Source organism: Sturnus vulgaris, chromosome 1 (genome assembly GCF_052056855.1).
Source record: "Sturnus vulgaris isolate bStuVul1 chromosome 1, bStuVul1.hap1, whole genome shotgun sequence".
Taxonomy (NCBI): Eukaryota; Metazoa; Chordata; class Aves; order Passeriformes; family Sturnidae; genus Sturnus; species Sturnus vulgaris.
This window is the reverse complement of record NC_142243.1, coordinates 112,262,954-112,280,782: the sequence shown is the minus strand read 5'-3', so window position 1 is coordinate 112,280,782 and position 17,829 is coordinate 112,262,954. Positions and strand designations below refer to the sequence as shown.

Sequence of the window (17,829 nt, the reverse complement as noted above, 5' to 3'; positions counted from 1 at the left end):
CTGATGAAGCTTATGCAGACTGAGTTTTGGCTAAAATACACAGTAGAATTATATTACTGTACTTCAAAAGACTGCTTCATTACCATTACCCAGCCATTTTATGCAGGATGAAAATCTGAGTAGAGTCTTGACCCAGTTCCTAGAGAGTCAATGATAAGTCTGGGGTCAGGGATAAAATTGCTATAGTAAAATTTTCTCTTGTTGACTGAGAAATGTATTCTTAAAAATATTTTTCTTACAAAGTGTGTTTCCTTTAGGCTTCTTCAGTTCCTAGAAACATAAGCAATGTTTGGTTGTGTCTAAGACTCAGGGGTGCCCCGTTTTTCATTTCACAGATCAGCTTATAAACATGCATTTCCTATGCCAAACTGCAGTGTTCACAGCAGCCACAGCAGAAACACATTGGTATGAGGCAAAGCATCAAGGCTATGAAAACTAGGCACATCTCAGCTAAGATGCTGCCATAAAGGAAAGGCTCATCTGAACAAAAGAAGGGACACAAACTCCATCGTGTTCAACAATAATCCCTCTCTTTAGCCTTGAACACACAATTTACCACCCCTTCTTCACTTTTCCCATCTCTGAAAAGTTCCTGTTTAAGAAGCATTTGGAAGTTAAAAGGGGTAATAGAAAAGTTCTGAATTACTATCATCAGTCTTTTCCTGTACCTAAACTAGTACAACAGAACTTTCTATAGCATTTATTTTTATCTAAAACTGGTAACTTCAAATGGACTGCTTTCCATTAGATAATGAAAAATACCTGAAGTAAAATGGGAGATAAAGTTGAGAAATAAAATTGAAAGAAAAAAAAAAGCAATAACTGTTAGCATAAAGAGGACAAGTCTGGAGAAAAAAAAACAAAAACAAAAACAAAACCAAGCAACAATAAAAACCCCCACAAAGACCAACAACAAAACAGGCAACATATTTAGAGGCAAATCAGAAGTTTTACACACTAAGCTGAGTTATAAATGCAAGACTATGCTGTCTCTATTTCATGAAGGACAAAATTACGGAACGCGTATTCATTGTTTGACCTAATAGCTATTTTGAAAATGGCTTCTTTATCACTGAAAGCTAAGGGAATGGGAACATGCTGGTAGACCTTTGTTCTTTTATTGAAAGATTTATGTTGCTAACCTTCAAACACTGGGTGATATATGGGTTCAGATCTTTACTATCAAATTCCAGGTTCCCTGAACTCTAAAAGTTGGAATGCAGGTAAAACAGCAAATACAACTCACTTATCAGATTTCTCAGCATGAGGAGAACTTTAATAAAAGTCATCAGAAGTGAATATCAAATGGCTGTGACCTATAACCATCCCTGACAGCTAAGAATGGACTTGATCTGTGTGTGCTTTGTCTGACATGTAGAAACTGCTACCCAGGCAGACAAAAGAACAATGGTTTATAAAGAAAATATTCCAGAGAGATTATATTTCAGATGTGAACGACAAGAAAATTTATGATGAGCATTAGAGACATTAGAGACACTGTTTTTCTAGGCAGGTAAAAATGCGACATTCTATTTAACAGACAAAAGCCACAGAGAACTGATGCATTTGGGAAACTCCAACCCTTGTAAATTCGTATAAGGGATGACTGAGAAAGCAAATGAAGCCAAGCTATCAGCAGTCTTAAAATCAAATGTGCAAGCAAAGCAGTAAGATCAAGTAAAGGTCAGATTTTATGGCAAAAATCAAGGATTAAATCATGGGAGCTGTCATCATTGATGGTATCATATATTTCCTTTTTAATACAAAGCATGGTCATGGGCTGTGTTTCTGTGGTAACAGGAAAGGTTGACATCAGAATTATGATGTAAATGAATGGATCCTCACATACCTTCTGATTCACAATCACTGAAGGATGCACATAAGGAACTTAGATTTAACTACTCTAAGAAATCATTAAAAAGAACAAAGAGGAAAGGGTCTATGCACTGACAGAGGGCTCTGCACATTTTTTGACAGGATAGCAATAATGACTGTGAAGCAAGCTATTCTATAGCATGGTTTCTTTTTCATTTCTCTACTCCCATCTTCTCCCTGTACTTGTTGTTCTGCTGTCTTTTAAAGATTGTATTGCTAGGCCTAAAATATTATAAACAAAGTTGAATAATACTAATTGACAAAAAAAATAAATATTGATTACAGGTAAATGTGTCTCCTTTAAATGCAAGCTTCTTCATAGATTTTTGTGTATTGATAACTGCATTGAGTGCAAAGCACATTGCTACACAAGTGAGGACAAAATGTCCTTGAAAGCATAATAAAGGAAATGGCCAAAGGACCAATACAAAGATGATGTTGGTTTTCACTTCGAAAACTGGTCTTTATATGCTTGAATGAATTTTCATTTGCTTGCATGTCCTCTTTCAAGCCAAAAAGTAACCCTGAATGAATTACATTGTGAGGTTCTGTATTTGTTCTGTCTCAGTGACTTCCGGATCAAATGGGTGTGATTTACAAGTCCAAAGATTATTTTCTGGCTGCCAGAGCTGTAAATTCAATCTGGGATCAGAAAATTAAGCATTGTTCTTTCTGGGCCCAAGTGAAAAGTTCACAACAAAATGCCAAACACATGGAAAGTACAGGTCGCTGCATTTTTAGTTGATCTTGTTTTTGTGGTCTTGTTTTCATTTAGAACTGCAAACTTATTATTTTCTTCCATGTCAAGACTTGACAGTGGTGCAACACCTAAAGTAGAAAAAAAAAAATAGATGAATAATCCTGAAAGTTGCTATTTTGAAGTCCAAGATAGGCAGATGAAAATCTGCCCTTGTATTTTTACTGAGGATCTAATGAAATCTAGTCTTTTCAAAAAAGTCCCAACCCATCAAACAAGAAAAAAAACCAAACCAAACCAAACAAACAAACAAAAAAAACCTAAACAAACAAAAAAACCCTTTCAATTTTAAGACTTTTTGTTTATTTACATTTTTACATTGTTTATAAAAAAATTATTCCCCTATTGTTCTGACAAAGATTCTCCTACTGAAGGTTTAACAAAATTTTGATGGGTTTATGTTATGGCATGGGATTAACCTTTATCATTATTGTAACTTTACTAAATCTGTACATATAACATCTGTTTTAGCAAGCCTGAAGAAAAAAATCCCTTTGGCAAATACCCCAGTGAAAAAACGAGATCTTTCCATTTACTCTCTACGTATTCACATGATTCCTTCTGACAATGTAGTGTGAAGTGTGGGACTTGCAGCTATGGCTGCAAGAGGCCCAGTCCAGAAGTTTCTTCTATTAAGGCAGATTTTTCAACCCAATGAAGCCTTGTAGACATACAACAATTAGTTTATTCGGAAATTATTGGCAAGTTTTTGTCCATAATTTAAATAAGCATGTCATAGGCCAGGACTAGAAGTACATATAGAAATAAATGTGAATATGGTGGGTAAGCATGCACTGGCTTTACTTTTAATCCTCCAACCAAACGTGTTAACGGTTTTATTTTTTAAACTCCATAGTTTTTTTTAAATAAAATAAGGCTTTTAGTATGTGATTTCATATGAACTTTCAGATTAATTAGCTTTTGCCTTGTTTATGTGTTGTTGTTTTCTTTCCTTGACTAGTCCAAGAAGTCAAAATTCAGTCTTCTATGCTTATGGTCAGGCAAATTATTTCATACTTGCACATGAAAGAAGCCATTTCAACTTTGTTTATATGCACCATAGTGAACAAACAAACAGAAGCAAAATTGCATTGCTTAGGTGAACAATTACCACAATGCAACAGAAGTGTTCAGTCTTTGCAATATAAACATATGGAATCAAGGAACACTGTAGAATAAATGATAGTCACGATTTTTTGCCCAGAAAAGTTGTGGATGCCTCATCCGGGGAAGTGTTCAAGGTCAGATTGGATGGGACCTAAGCAACCTGATGGAGTAAATGGCATTCCTGCCATGGTAGGGAGTTGGAACTAGATGATCTTTAAGGTCCCTTCCAACCCAAACCATTCTATGATTCCCAACATTTGAATGTTTTCCAGAAGGAACAAATGTTGGCTTAGCTCATGGGTGTGTGACACCTGAAGTCCTTGAAAAAGCTGGCACAATTATTTTTCTTTTTTGGGTGAGACATCTATATTTTCTGCATTATTACTTTTCTTAAGTAATATCAAGTGACACCAACAACAATGGCAACTGGTAGTGAGTTGGACAAAGGGGAAATTGCACAGTGGTCGTGGTGTCTCATGATGGTGAAGAGACATTCCTAAATGAGTCCCAGGATAGGAATTTTCCACAGCAGCCACTTGGCCAATAGACTCACCAGGCACTATTTTATGCCTAAAATTCAGTGTGGATTAGACTAGAAGAACAGGGAACATCTCTCCACACAGACCTTGAAACTGAATTCTACTATCAGACAGCAACATTCAAGCTTATAAAAATGGTCCTCAAAACTGTGCCAAACCTAAGTTCTTGGTTCTCTCTATCAGACATCTTTAAGAGGGCAGTCAAAAATATCTTCTCTCTGCATTTACACTCATTTTATCTCAGTTATGTTGCATATAGAGATGTGATGAAAAATCACCATCTATTTATATGCAAGATGAAGAAACATGCTTTGACCATGTACTCTAAAAACATCAGATGTTATCTGCAATTGAAATTATGTAAATCTTGTCTGCTGAGGAAGAATTAAGCAGCATTTTCTGATGACATTTCACAATGACAGGATGTGAGGTTTCTGTGTCATTTATCTTAAAGTTGTCCTGTTAATTAGGTAAAAAATAGAGAAAATATGCATTTGCATTCATTTATTACAACTGTGTCTGCAATTTTATAACAGACTGATTAAAATAAAAAAAAAAAAACCTTAAGCGTTACATGGTTTTGTCAATTAACCATAATTCAAACTTACCAGCCCCTACTGCACAAAACAAGAATTAATTAAATCCTTGAGGGTTTTGTTTGTTTGTTTGCTTGTTGGTTTTTTGTTTGTTTGTTTTTGTTTTGTTTTGTTTTGTTGTTTGTTTTTTTAAATGGAGATGGGTGGAATGGTAATCTCACCACAAGATTTGGCTTTCAAGCAAATTCCACTTTTACTGTAGTCAACTTCATGATCCTTCAAGCATGCCCTAAAGGCAAACACATCCATGCTGTTTGAGGGGGAAGAGAGGATGAACTTAAAAACTAAAAATTCAAGCAAGGAAAAAACCTATTAAAGTTCCCTCCCTTGAACTGAAAAAGCTTCCATTTATATGTCTGTGCTATTTTAGCATAGGTTGATATCACTTTCATTATCACTGTGAGGGAGTGCCTTCTTCCAGGGTGGTGTTACCCAAATTGGATCCTTCATAGTCCTAACATGTTAGAAAGCATTGAAATTACAAGGAAAAATAGCCCTTGAATTATCCATATATTTTAAATGAGCAAGAAAAAATAAAAGAAGAAAATTAATAAAAGCACAAAAAAAGTTGTAAATAAAGCTTCTAAATAAATTTCATTTGCAGGAGTTTTTAAAAAGTGTTGAAAATCTTTTTGCATTAGTAGAGGCTAGGAATCACTGTATTAAGCACAAATTATGTCTCAAGAAGAGACGACTCAAGGATTTAAGTTACACATACTACAACCAAGACTTGGAAACTGTGAGTGACACTGGCATTTTACCAGTGGAATAACTTAATTACCTGGTTTTCACACTGATTATCAAAGGTTTATTATTTTTATGATGTGCTGTTTCCTGAGGTAGGACAGCATGTGGCTGTCAGAATCTTAAAGTGACAAAGTGGCCTTCAGAAATAAAATTATAATCTCTTCACCACATGAAAATAAGAGGTGGTAATCCTGGTTTCTGCTGAAAGCTGTTCATAGAGAAAAAATAACAAGAGCTACAACCTTGGACGTCCAAGCAAGTATTGAATATCACACAGAGGCAGGCATGCCAGATCTCCTCTAGCCAGGATCATATAATTTGCTTTATCCAGAATGATTCTGAGTTGGATGCTTTGCCATAAACTCAGCCAAGCCCTAGGAAAGAAAAAAATGGCTCAGACATTGATCTGTAAGAATTTGACACATGATGTTGGAAGATTTATCTTCACAGGGAAAAAACACACTGTTAACTTCACCTTCTTCCTCCGTGCAATCCTGGTTTTCTTCACTTTTGAAGAATTAGGAAAGCATAATGAAGATTATTAGGACCTTTCAATAATTATATTTTAAAAAGAGCAAAAGCTCAACACTATAATTTGAAATTTTCGTGTGCTAGGTCAGTGAATCTGTGTTAGATCAGTTCTGTTGATTTCCTACAGGCAAAACTTTCTAGAGGTACCAAGAAAAAGATCTTTAACCTTCAAAAATCAAATTATTCATGGAAATATTTCTCATCATTGATCACCAGAAATCCAAAATTTTCAGGACAGATACCAGACTTCAAAAAAGGAGGTTTCTGAAATTCGTTTAATAAAATCTCCATTTTTTTTTTTTTCCTGGGGAAATCTACAAAAAGTAATGTGGGCTTTAAGTAAAATTGTGTTAATGAAAAGAGGAAAAAGGCAGAGCCATTTAGTTAACTTGGTTAATGCACAATTTGAAAGCTAAGGAGATAAAAGTAATGCTTGTCAATCTCTTTCAAAATTCCAAATTGCAAAAACTTTAAAGTACTTTACATTGCTCAGAAAAAGAACTTAAAACCAAATTTTGATATGAAGGCAATTAAAATATTTAGAGTCAGAAAATGTAATCAAATACCTATATTCTCAGGCTCACTGAGAATATCCTCATTCAGTCTTGAAGAGGGCATTTCCTGGGATGGTCCAAGAACTCAAGGCAATATATACTATATGTACACTATATATCAAGAATAAAAATCTCTGAGAGTTTCTTCTGAAGTACAGAAACTACAAGAAGAGAAATCTGTGTGGAGAGGAAACTTAGAAGCCCCTAAGCTACAAACACAAAATCTGTTCTCAGTATGGTGTACTCTGTTTTCCAAGTAGGATTCAAAAAAATGTCTCCTTAGAAAAGAAGACCTTGGTTTATTTTGATGGGTATTCACTAAAACTTGTTTGATATATTCCTTTCCTCCATTACGTTTTTTTTTCCTGAAAAAGGAAAAAAGCCTCGTGGAAAATTATATACCAAATCTAGTTTTCAAATTCTGTCCTTTACAAAATGCTACCCAGATTGACAAGGAGGTCAGCGATGTGCTCAGTGTTGCTACAAAGATTACATAAAGTGCACTAAAAGTGCTTTGACTGTCAATGCCTTGATGGCTTCAGAACACATGATGGTGTCTAAGAGTTTCTGTTATCACTGAATACAGTATTTCACCCACACACTTTTCCTCAGCTGAGTGTGTCATGGATTCAGAACACAGTTCGGGTGTAAAGTTCATCCAAGATCCCAGACAGAATGCAATCTTTAAAAATAATTTAAAAAAAATATTTGTCCAGACATTATCCTGTTTTTGAAGAGGCAGAGTGCTCAACCTGAATCCAATCAATTTTTCCACAATGTAGCTGACAATTTTCCCCCTAATCAAGAGCACTCCTATCAGTTCAGTGAATAGATTCATTCAGGGTTAACCAAACAACAAGGCATCCAAGCATTGCTCTGATTGAGATTTTATGGATGTTCTGACAGGGCCAAATGTATGCCAAGTCTTGAAAAAAATATCTTTACAACTCCAGATTTGTGTCTTTATCACATTAAAAAAAGAAAATATAAATCACTGCTATGTTGATATTTTAAGGAAAGCAGGCACAGATCATGGCTAATTATAGCAGAGTCTACAAGGCAATGGTCAAAGTGAGCTGTCAGAGGAAAGAAAGACATAGAAAAGAAAGAAACATGGAATAAATTATTTGTAGAAGTCAAAATCAACTATAAGAGAAACCAAAATCATGACTCTATCAGCCAAACATAATCCCCCTTGTCCAGTGTTTGTTTTTTTTTTTCAAATTCTCTGTGTTGTGAGAGACTTATGCTCTGTCTGGTCAAGCAGCACTATCACCTAAATTAAACTGACTGTGCTGATTGTATGCTGTTCTTGTCCATCAGCATCTAAAGTTTAACTTTATATTTAAAAGTGAAACCATTTGCTCTTTATGCTATACTTCTTTACTACTGATGATCCTGCTTCCTAATCAGTCTGAAAATGTTTAAATGAACATTCAAATCTCAATTTCAAAACCAGATATTTTCAAAATTTTACTTTTATTGTGTGGCCAGCATGTTATAATATATATTTCTTTTTGTAAATGAAAAAAACTAATTTACCATGTAACAGTGGAGTAACAGTGGAGTTATAAAAAGTGGAGACTGTGTATCTGACGTTAAAGTAATTAATTCCATATAAAAAAATTAATCACAATTAATTTCAGAGGATCATCTTACATTTTTTATCCATCAGTTTTTCATTAAAAAGTAGCAATAAAATTTCAATAAAATAATTCAATAAAACTAGTAAGTTGATGAACTGGGTTGGGGGAAATAAAAATAAATTTTAATAAGCAAAAATATAACTATGGAACACTTAATTCCAGTTTGTTCAAAACATTTTAAAATTACTGCCTTCTAACATGGAAAAAACGGTTATTTAAGTCTCCTTTCTTGGGAAACAAGTTCTTAATTTTCTAATTTTGTGGGATTTTGCACTGCCTTTTAAATTTGAATATTTTTTTTCTATTTTAAATAATTTTGTTTGAGAGTAAAACACAGCAGATGAAGTTATGTGTAGGTCTATAACAAAGTTACAGAATTCAGTTATGATAACAACTTTCTCAAGTCTCCACAAAAAAGATTGCTCTTCCAAAACGACGAATAAGTGTGACTAGATAGATAGATAGATAGATAGATCTCTGCTTAAATATATATATTAAAACTCATTTATTTATTTATATATCTGTATTTGTATAGGTATGGATAAAATGAATTATTTTTGTTACAAATTAGTGGAAAAATGTCAATGTGATTCCTATCCTGTACTCTTTTGCTGTACTCCATTTTTGAGGATCTATATTTATTATAAACATTTGAAAAACCTTTGCTCATGCTTTCAATCAATTCTTGTCCTTAGCAAATATTTCCTGTGGGTATTCCAATGTTATATTTGTTCATGTGTTTTTCAAATCGGTGAGATCAGGACAATCAATCTTTCTGGAAATTTTCTTGTGTGCATAAAAAAGGGTATTTAGTGTGTTTATGACTGATTATTGATGACTAATAAAAACAACAAACTTTCCAAAACTCAGAAAAATAATGTTCTAGTAAATATTCTCTGCATAATATAAATGCCAATAGCTAGTAATTTCAACCATTTTCAAGGAATCTTCCTAACTCCCTGCCACCAGCAGTAGAAACCGTGGATCTCAAAATTATGTCAAAAATACTGCTTTTCTCTTAATCATCTTCCTTCTTCTCCTTATCACACTTTTTTCTTTTTTTTTCTTTTTTTTTTTTTTTTTTTTAATAATAATGCTTCAGATATTCCTTGCGAATACCACAAATATTTCACTGGAAACCTAACCTCTTTTTCCATGATAATTTTATCTTACTGCTCAGTCAACACCACACCGAGCATATTTTACAGCAAGGCAAACTTCCTATGTTCTAATCAAAAGCAGAATAAACATTTCTCAAAATTATTAACATGTTATTGGTATACAACCATACTCGATTTTTCAGCTAATTTCACTTCATGATTGTGAGCTGATCAAGGAGAGAATAGGTAATAATTTCCAAACAAGATGGTAACTAAAGCTGTTTAGAACTGGCTCAGGTTTTGGGTCAGTCCCTGCTGTGTGCAGCATTATCAGTCCTGCATGGCTGCTTCATCTTAAGTCAATCATTTTTGCATTCAATGGAAAATACTTGAAACTGACTGCTTCTTTATAAATTATTCCATATTTCAAGATAAGATGTCATAACACTATTTTAAGCTCAGAGAGCATGTGGACACATACTATGTATAGCATCAATTAGCATAATACCAGATAACATGAGGTGATATGCAAATAAGAGAAGAATGCAGTATTGGCATGGCCCAGCACAGCAAACTCTGACATCTGTTTGGCAATATTTTGCACGTGTAAATTCTGCAGCTCTGTCTGTCTCTGTTTAATGAACTTGTCTGAAAATTCAGAGCACCTAACTGAGAGATTATCTAAAGTAAGAGCACAGCAGCAGTCTGTTTTAATTTAGGCTGTCTGCAAGCTACTGCTATGAAAATTAACAACTCTTAAGTGTGTTAAATAATCCCTGGCCTTCGTAATAATTGAGCAGGCTGAAAGAAGTCATACAATTTGTATTATCTTGTTGTCAAACACCAGCTGACTTTTTTTCCCCTTGTATATTGATTTGGAGAATTAAACTGTCTCTAGCTAGATATGTCAGCCTGAAGGATTTTAAGGACAGCTAGCAAAATCCTCAGGCTACCAATTTTAAGGTAGCAATGTCAAATGGGATTAAATTTCAGACTCTATGTTTTTACCTCCTGAGCAATTCCAAGAGAGGGCAATGGGGGCACAAATTAATTACACCTCTGCCTTTTCATAAGGCTTTGGACAAAAAAGTAGTGACTGAGAACTGAAGACAGGTTCACGTGTATGAGGTTGATAACAATGCTCTGCAGCCCCAAAATGTCTGGTCTTTTATGTTTTCCCTTAAATGATGCCTAATAATGCTTTCTCCAATCAATTAGCTTCCCTGCACTGACTTATTAATACAGACATTTTATGTGCTGACGTCAGACAAAGTGTCTTTCTGGCAGCAGCATGGTTGCTTAGCACTTATTTGGTGATGTGTCACCACCTGACACTGGTGGCACTCACCGTCAGAACAGATGGGAGAGCAGAACAAGAGAAGATGACTCATGGCACTGGAGGTATCAGAGCCTTATTAACATCAGGGATGCTGTTGCAACAATGCCAAGAAGCCCTGGCTGAGGCCAGCATCTTGTGTTGCCAGGCAGAGACACACATGAGCATATGATGTGATTATAAAAGTGTTTCTCTATCCTGGACAAAAATTCTGCAGCTATGAACCTCTGCAAGGAATGATGTGGATGGTGTTCTACTCTTGCCCAGCTCCTCCAAGCTCAAGGAAATCTAAACTTCTTCAGGCATACATCATCTCATTTTTCTGCAACAGCTTCTGATTGATGGCCAGACTTGTTTTGTGGTGACTTTAAAGAGTCAAGAGGTGATATCGATTTTGGGAGAACTAGCTCCTAGGTGACTATATTTCCCACTTCTTTGGCACTGAGAATAGCTGTAAGTTTGCTTTTCCACAAGTTTGATTTTTAATTCTCTGGTAAGGTACCTAGAGACCAGAACAGCCATTAATTATATTTTTTTTGGTTCATGGAACAGAAAATATCCAATAAACATGTACATTGTCATGGGATAAAGAGTGGTTGAAGACCTCAGTTCCTGGAATATAAATATAGATGTGGATGGATAGGTCACTGCAGGCAGGTGGAAGAAATCCATCATTGTCCAGACAGTTTCCTGGATTACTTCTGTACCTATCACCAGGGAGAGACCATTACAAATTGATCGTACTGATGACTGAGCTGTTGCTTTAGGGTCCGACCATGAGCAGAGAGATCTTGGAAGCTTCTAACTCTTTCCTTCAATTTCAGTTCAATAACATTTCATATCAGAAAAGTTTTGTTTCCATGCTCAGCAGAGAATTTAGATGAAAATTTTGCACTTTAATATACTTTGCCTTATATTACTTCTGTAGAAATATGACTGAAAACAACAGTCCACACATTTTGAAATATTTGATTCTGAATATTAATAAAACAAAGGACACAAATATCTACTTTTATGTCACTATAAATGATCCTTAGGCATATTATAAAACTATCTTCCCATAGATACAGGTTGAGTTGAAAATATGCAGGCTGCAGAAATGTAGCACTAATAAGTACAATTTAGTGAATTTACTTGCAAGACTGACAAAACTAAATACTTTTTAATAAAGAATACATATATGATGGTTTCAGTGTGAGGATATTTTTTCATGCAAATACAAACACTGGCATGTTTATAGTGAAATTCATGCATCTAGTGCATCAGATAAGGTTATGCAGTGGCCAGTCCAAAGGGAAAAGAAGTATATTTCATATGAATTTAAAAAAACAATGTAATCTGTTCCAAGAGAATACAGTTAGCATTTTTCTTCTTTTTCTTGACATGAGACTCTAAGAGTAAATGTTCTTTTTCACAAAATACAACCATTTTTCCTACCAATAATTTCAACAAACAGAAAACATTGAAGTGAACATTATTTTTATTCTTTGTGATTAAATCTTTTTTAGTAGGTATGTGCGGTATGGAGTAAAACACACTTTTCGACATTTAAATATTTGAGCTGAACAAGCTTCATATTATCTGTCTGGTTTTGATTTTGCTCATGGATTTATTGTCAGAGAAAAGTTCTCCCCATTGTGATTGCATAGCTTGAGTTGAACGAATGTTCATAAGTCATTACAGAAGGATTGCATTTTTCAGGGTGAGACTATAAAAGAAAAATATTGGCTATTCTCTCTATAAATGAAGGAATGGCAAAATAATTCTTTGGTATATCCATATAGTCCTAGACAAGGAAAAAAATTAATGAAGTGAATCAAAGACTGAAGTACAAGCTTTTTCCTAATTGCTATGAGACCACTGTGTTTGATGTAATGTAAAGCAGAACATTGCAAAGCTTGTGAGTCTGAAGCAGAATCTCCTGGTGGGAAATTAGAATTCCTCATGTAAGTGTCCTACAACTTTCTAAGATAGAATCTCTTGTCTGGTTTAAGTATTGATTAGTAAAGACCAAAGCTAGGAAGAAAATTCTCTTTCCTCCATTTAAGACAATGCATTTTTCTTTGTGAAGGAGAACAATGAATTTGTCACATGTCACATATGTCAGTTTAAGGCTACTGCACACACTGTGTTTGTATTATGTTTCTTGAACCGTTATTAAAGAGTTAATATCTTCAGTTTTATCAGATCATGTTCAAAAATAAAGTTCTTAATGTAATAAGGAAGTATATAAATGAAGACTGATCTGGCATGCATTTTTATGATATTTAGCACCTAAGACAAGTCCTGCTTCCATGTTTCTAAATCTGTCCTTGAATTAAATCCAACCTCAATGCTCATTATTTCTATTCAGCCAGTTTTGTAGTCATAAAAAGAACGTTATCTACTTAGGATGGTTAAGGAAAATTGTCTTCAGTAAGAAAAATCAAAACTGAGCTGATATTAGGTAAAGTATTCTAATTATGGCAAAAATGAAGGCTGTGAACAGCTGTGACCAAAGAGGCCGTGGAACCTCTGTCACCAGAAATATATATGTATATAAATGAAAATGAAGGTGTAATTTATTTGAAACCAGCAACTCTTTCACTGAACTTCTTTTCAAAGGCCTTTTCTTGGCTTTATTTTTGATTGTCTTCCAGATATTCCTAATCTGTAGTTTTCTTCTTCTGTGGAGAATAGATATTCTGATTTCTTGATCTTCACTGGTAGGTAGGCAATTCTTATAATTACAGTTCACCTCCCAGACAAAAAGGGGCACAAAAGACTGAAAGTTATGTCATATGACTATGAAAATAAATATTTATTCATGCTCATATTCTTTAATTGTATGAATGAATAAAGCTGGTCACAACTATAACCTTTACCCATAGGGTAATTATCATAAAATTCTTCCAAAACCTTTAACTCCAGTGATACACTCCAAACCTTTTAAACTGGCATATGTATTCTAGAAGAAATTCCATATGTTTTTATGCCAGCTCACGGAAAAATTGCTTTGGTGAAGTAAGTACTGATGGATACTTTTAATTCAGCAGAAAACAAACATAGATGTTCCTTCATTTCAATCTACATACATATGGAGACTCTTACATTCATGAAAGTAGTTTTTTGGGCTTTAAGAACTTTAGTATGAAATAAATGTGATCTCCAAAACCATGAGAAAAATGGAAATAGGGAAAAGTGGGTTTGCATGATCAGGTGTTGGTAGCAGTGGGGCTACAGGGATGGCTTCTGTGAGAAGCTTCCAGGAGCTTCCTCCATGTCTGGAAGAGAAAATGCCAGCTGATTCCAGGGTGGACATACCACTGGCCAAGGCTGGGCCAATCAGAAATGGTTGTGATGCCTCTGTGATCACATATTTAACAAGAAAAATAAACAACCAAACACTTTATTGCACAGTTGTAGCTGCTGACAGAGGAGAGCAGGTGAGAACACCTCTGCAGACACCAAGGTCAGTGGAGAAGGAGGGACAGGAGATGCTCCAGGCACCAGAACTGAGATTCCCCTGCAGCCCATGGTGCAGACTGTGATGAGGCAGCTGTGTCCCTGCAGCCCATGGATATCCGGGGAATATCCACCTGTAGCCCATGGAGGAGACCCATGCTCAGGCAGGTGGATGCTGGAGAGGAGGCTCTGACCCTGTGGGAAGGCTGTGCTGGAACAGGCTCCTGGCAGAGACTTCCAGAGACGAGGAGACAGGAGCCCACACTGCAGCAGGTTTCTTGGTAGGAATTGTGACCCTGAGGAGGACCCACACTGGAGCACCCTGTCCTTGAAGGACTGCACACTGTGAAAGAGTGACCTACACTGCTTGTGGATAATTGCTGCCCTTGGGATGGAGCCACACTGGAGAACCTTATCAAGGACTGTGTCCCATGGGAGGGACCCCACTCTGAAGAACGGGAAAGATCTTTCTTCTCATTATACTGCTCTTATTTTTTTTTAGCAATAAACTCAAATAATATCCTCAATCCAATCCATTTTGCCCAGTATGGTATTTGGTGAATGATCTCTACTGTACCTTATATCAGCTCATGAAACTTCCAGTTCTGGAAGGGAATGATAGAGTGGCTTTGGTGGGTATCTGGCACCCAGTCAGGGTCAACCCACTATAAAGAGCAAAACCATAATATAGTCAGTGAGTACATATTTTTTTCAAGTTCTGATTTTGCATAATGTAATATTCTGTAGCCTTGGTCCCTGGAATAGTTTTGGTTTTGGAATAATAAAGGATTAGCATCAGCAGAATTCTCACTCTTGATAATATTCTTTAAAATGCATGTTGTGTTTATACGAAATTATAAATAGCAATCTTCCAGCAATAGCAAGACTAGGCATGGGTCATTAGCTATATTACAATGTAAAAGTCTGGATCTTTTCTCCAGGAAAAAGTACTTGAACATTAATCTGGTTGAGCAACCTAATCAATGAAGCATTTTTGTTTTTCTAATGATACTGGGGAAAGTTCAGGGCAAAGAGAAATGAAAAACAGATTTTCTTCCTTTTTAATATTTTTTTTTAATTGCTATATTAAGCAAATAGATTTTTAAAAATCTGGTTGCTATCACTCACATTTTAGAAATACACTTTTCTTATTAGTAAAGTATCCCGCTGTTGCCAACAAGTCTGGTTGCTATCACTCACATTTTAGAAAAACGCTTTTCTTATTAGTAAAGTAACCTGCTGTTGCTAACAGCTATTGGAAGAGGAAGTGTCACAGATACATAGGTTTCAGGCTTGGTATTTGTTTCCTGAAGAGTATAATCTGCTGCAATTTCATGTCAGGGACAATGTAACTGATGTATTAATAAAACACTGACGTTCAGAGATTCATCTGGAATATTTTTACAGCAATCTATCCTTATGTTTTCAGATATTTAGTCTTATTATGATGCTGTACAGGGACACATTTTGGACTCGTTGATCCTTCCAACTCGTTGGGTTTCTTCCAACTCAGTTTATTCTGTGATTCTGTGATTACTCCAATTTAAAGGTCACAACGTGAAAGTGTTATCACTTTTTAGTGAATTAGTGAACCATAAACACAAAGAAAGACATTACAGAAAGGTTTGATTGAACGATTTGTGTCAACACATTTCTTATGACATGCCATAAAAAATTTCTTTTGCTCTGGTCACTATTTTTCCGGCTTTAAATGGAAAAAATTAATAATTTTCCCCCACATGTTTTTAATTATCTCCTAAAAATTAATTAGAGTCTTTCTTTTGTTCTGTTTTGGTTGTGGTTTTTTTTTTGTTTGTTTTTTTTTTTAATGTCATATGTACCTTTTGATAAGACTCATTTATTCCGTGATGAATATTTTTGAACTCCTACATATTTTTCAGAGTATTTTAATTCATTCTTATTTTTTTAGTCTTAAAATCTTCCTAGACAATTTGAAAAAAAAGAAAAGAAAAAGGTTGGTAATTCTTTTCTTTAGTAGTATCAAAGTAATTAGGATTATAAAAATGGCTCTAATCATTGTATAGAAGCACAAGAGCTCTGACACACTATTCTTTGCAGATATATCTGAACAATGCTTATGCTCATTGCTTGCCTAACTTAAGAAAAGAACTCTGGGAACATGGGAGAGAAAAAGCTTGTGATGAAGAGGCAATGGAAAAAGGCAAATGTTGATTCAAACCAATCATTGTGAAATAGTGTGTCACTTTATTTTGAATCAATTTAACTCAATTACTTAATGAGGCGTAGTGGAGGAAGTCAGTCACACAAATGATTCAATTGTTTAAAAATATTGGAAAGATTAAGGGGGGGAATACAATATATTCGGATTTTTAAAGTGAAGAAAGAAAATAAGAGTTAAGAGAGAGAATACTGGAAACTCACCTTTTATGGGAGGATGTGGGCAAGAGATTAAATTCTCTCCTATCTTAATATCTTTGTGTCTTTCAGTTTTGTCTACAGGAACCATTTGCTTTTACAATGAAAGAGTGATTTAGTTTCAGGTTTTTCTTATCTTTCTTTGGTTAGTGTCTTGCATGTGATGGTAACTTAGTTTACCAGAAAGGCTAAGTAAAGCTTTTTTCAGTTATGATGGTTAATGGTACATACAGGCATTCTCTAGAAGTCAAAAAATGATGAACCAAACAAACAGTAGCATAAATACATTGCAGGAAGGAAAAGAAAAGAAAAAAACCAAAACAAACCCTCAATTATTTTCCAAAGAAAAGAAACAAATACATCCCCTTATATTCTCCTAGCTGCATGCAAAAAAACATATTTGAAATGGTAAACTATTGTTACAATTTGGAAAGCATGAAAATTGCAAAAGCTGCAAGCTGAAAATGCTACAGATAACAGTGAATCACAATTTAGTGGATTTTCACTCTTTCTACTAATAACTGACAAAGGATGCTTTGATCAAGCAGATTCTGTTGACAGAGACTTTCCATAGCAGACAGAAGCTCTTATCTTCAAGCTATGAAACACAAAAAACATTCATAAAGATCACTTTGAATGCCATTTTCTCTGTATTATGTAAGTTTAGGGATTACTGAGCACAAAAAGGTGTGTGATGAAAGATACAAGACTTGGAAGATATTCTAGTGCACAGTAATTCACTGCATTTATTTCCATTAAATTCCACATTCTGCTGGTAAACATTGTTCCCTATTTAGAAGATGTGTCAATGGTTCTAGCAATTTTCGTAAGCAAAAATTCTGCTCCAGCAAATGAATTAACCTTAAAACAACACAGGCTTTCAACATTGGATACAATAGTTCTTTCCTCTCTTAAAACAAAGCTCTTCCTCTGGAATATTGCAAGATATTTAGCATGAATTTCATTAACTTGCTGAATAGAGAGTGAGGGTCTGTTGCTGGGTAGAAGCAGTTTAAGAGCATAATGCCTTGCTTGCATTTTTGGGACATCTTAGGAAACCAATTAAACCAGCTTTTATTTTAGACATTTGTTATTGCTTTCAGTGCTTTTTTCAACATCATAAAATTCTTTAACTAACCTTTCAATATTGAGTATCTAATTATAATTTTACAGTTGGCGTTCCAAAAACATTAAAGAACT

The 17,829-nt window shown here is 34.9% G+C and overlaps 1 long non-coding RNA gene across 4 annotated transcripts in view; it reads right to left on the bottom strand.

The window, feature by feature from the left end:
* Nucleotides 1–1,740: 1,740 nt before the first annotated feature.
* The window catches only part of LOC148225412 (uncharacterized), a 91,367-nt gene continuing 75,278 nt past the window's right edge, over nt 1,741–17,829 (bottom strand). For all 4 annotated transcript variants that reach the window (XR_015807201.1, XR_015807203.1, XR_015807202.1 and 1 more), the window contains one exon: nt 1,741–2,703. This is a non-coding gene — a long non-coding RNA (uncharacterized LOC148225412). The remainder of the gene's footprint in view (nt 2,704–17,829) is intronic.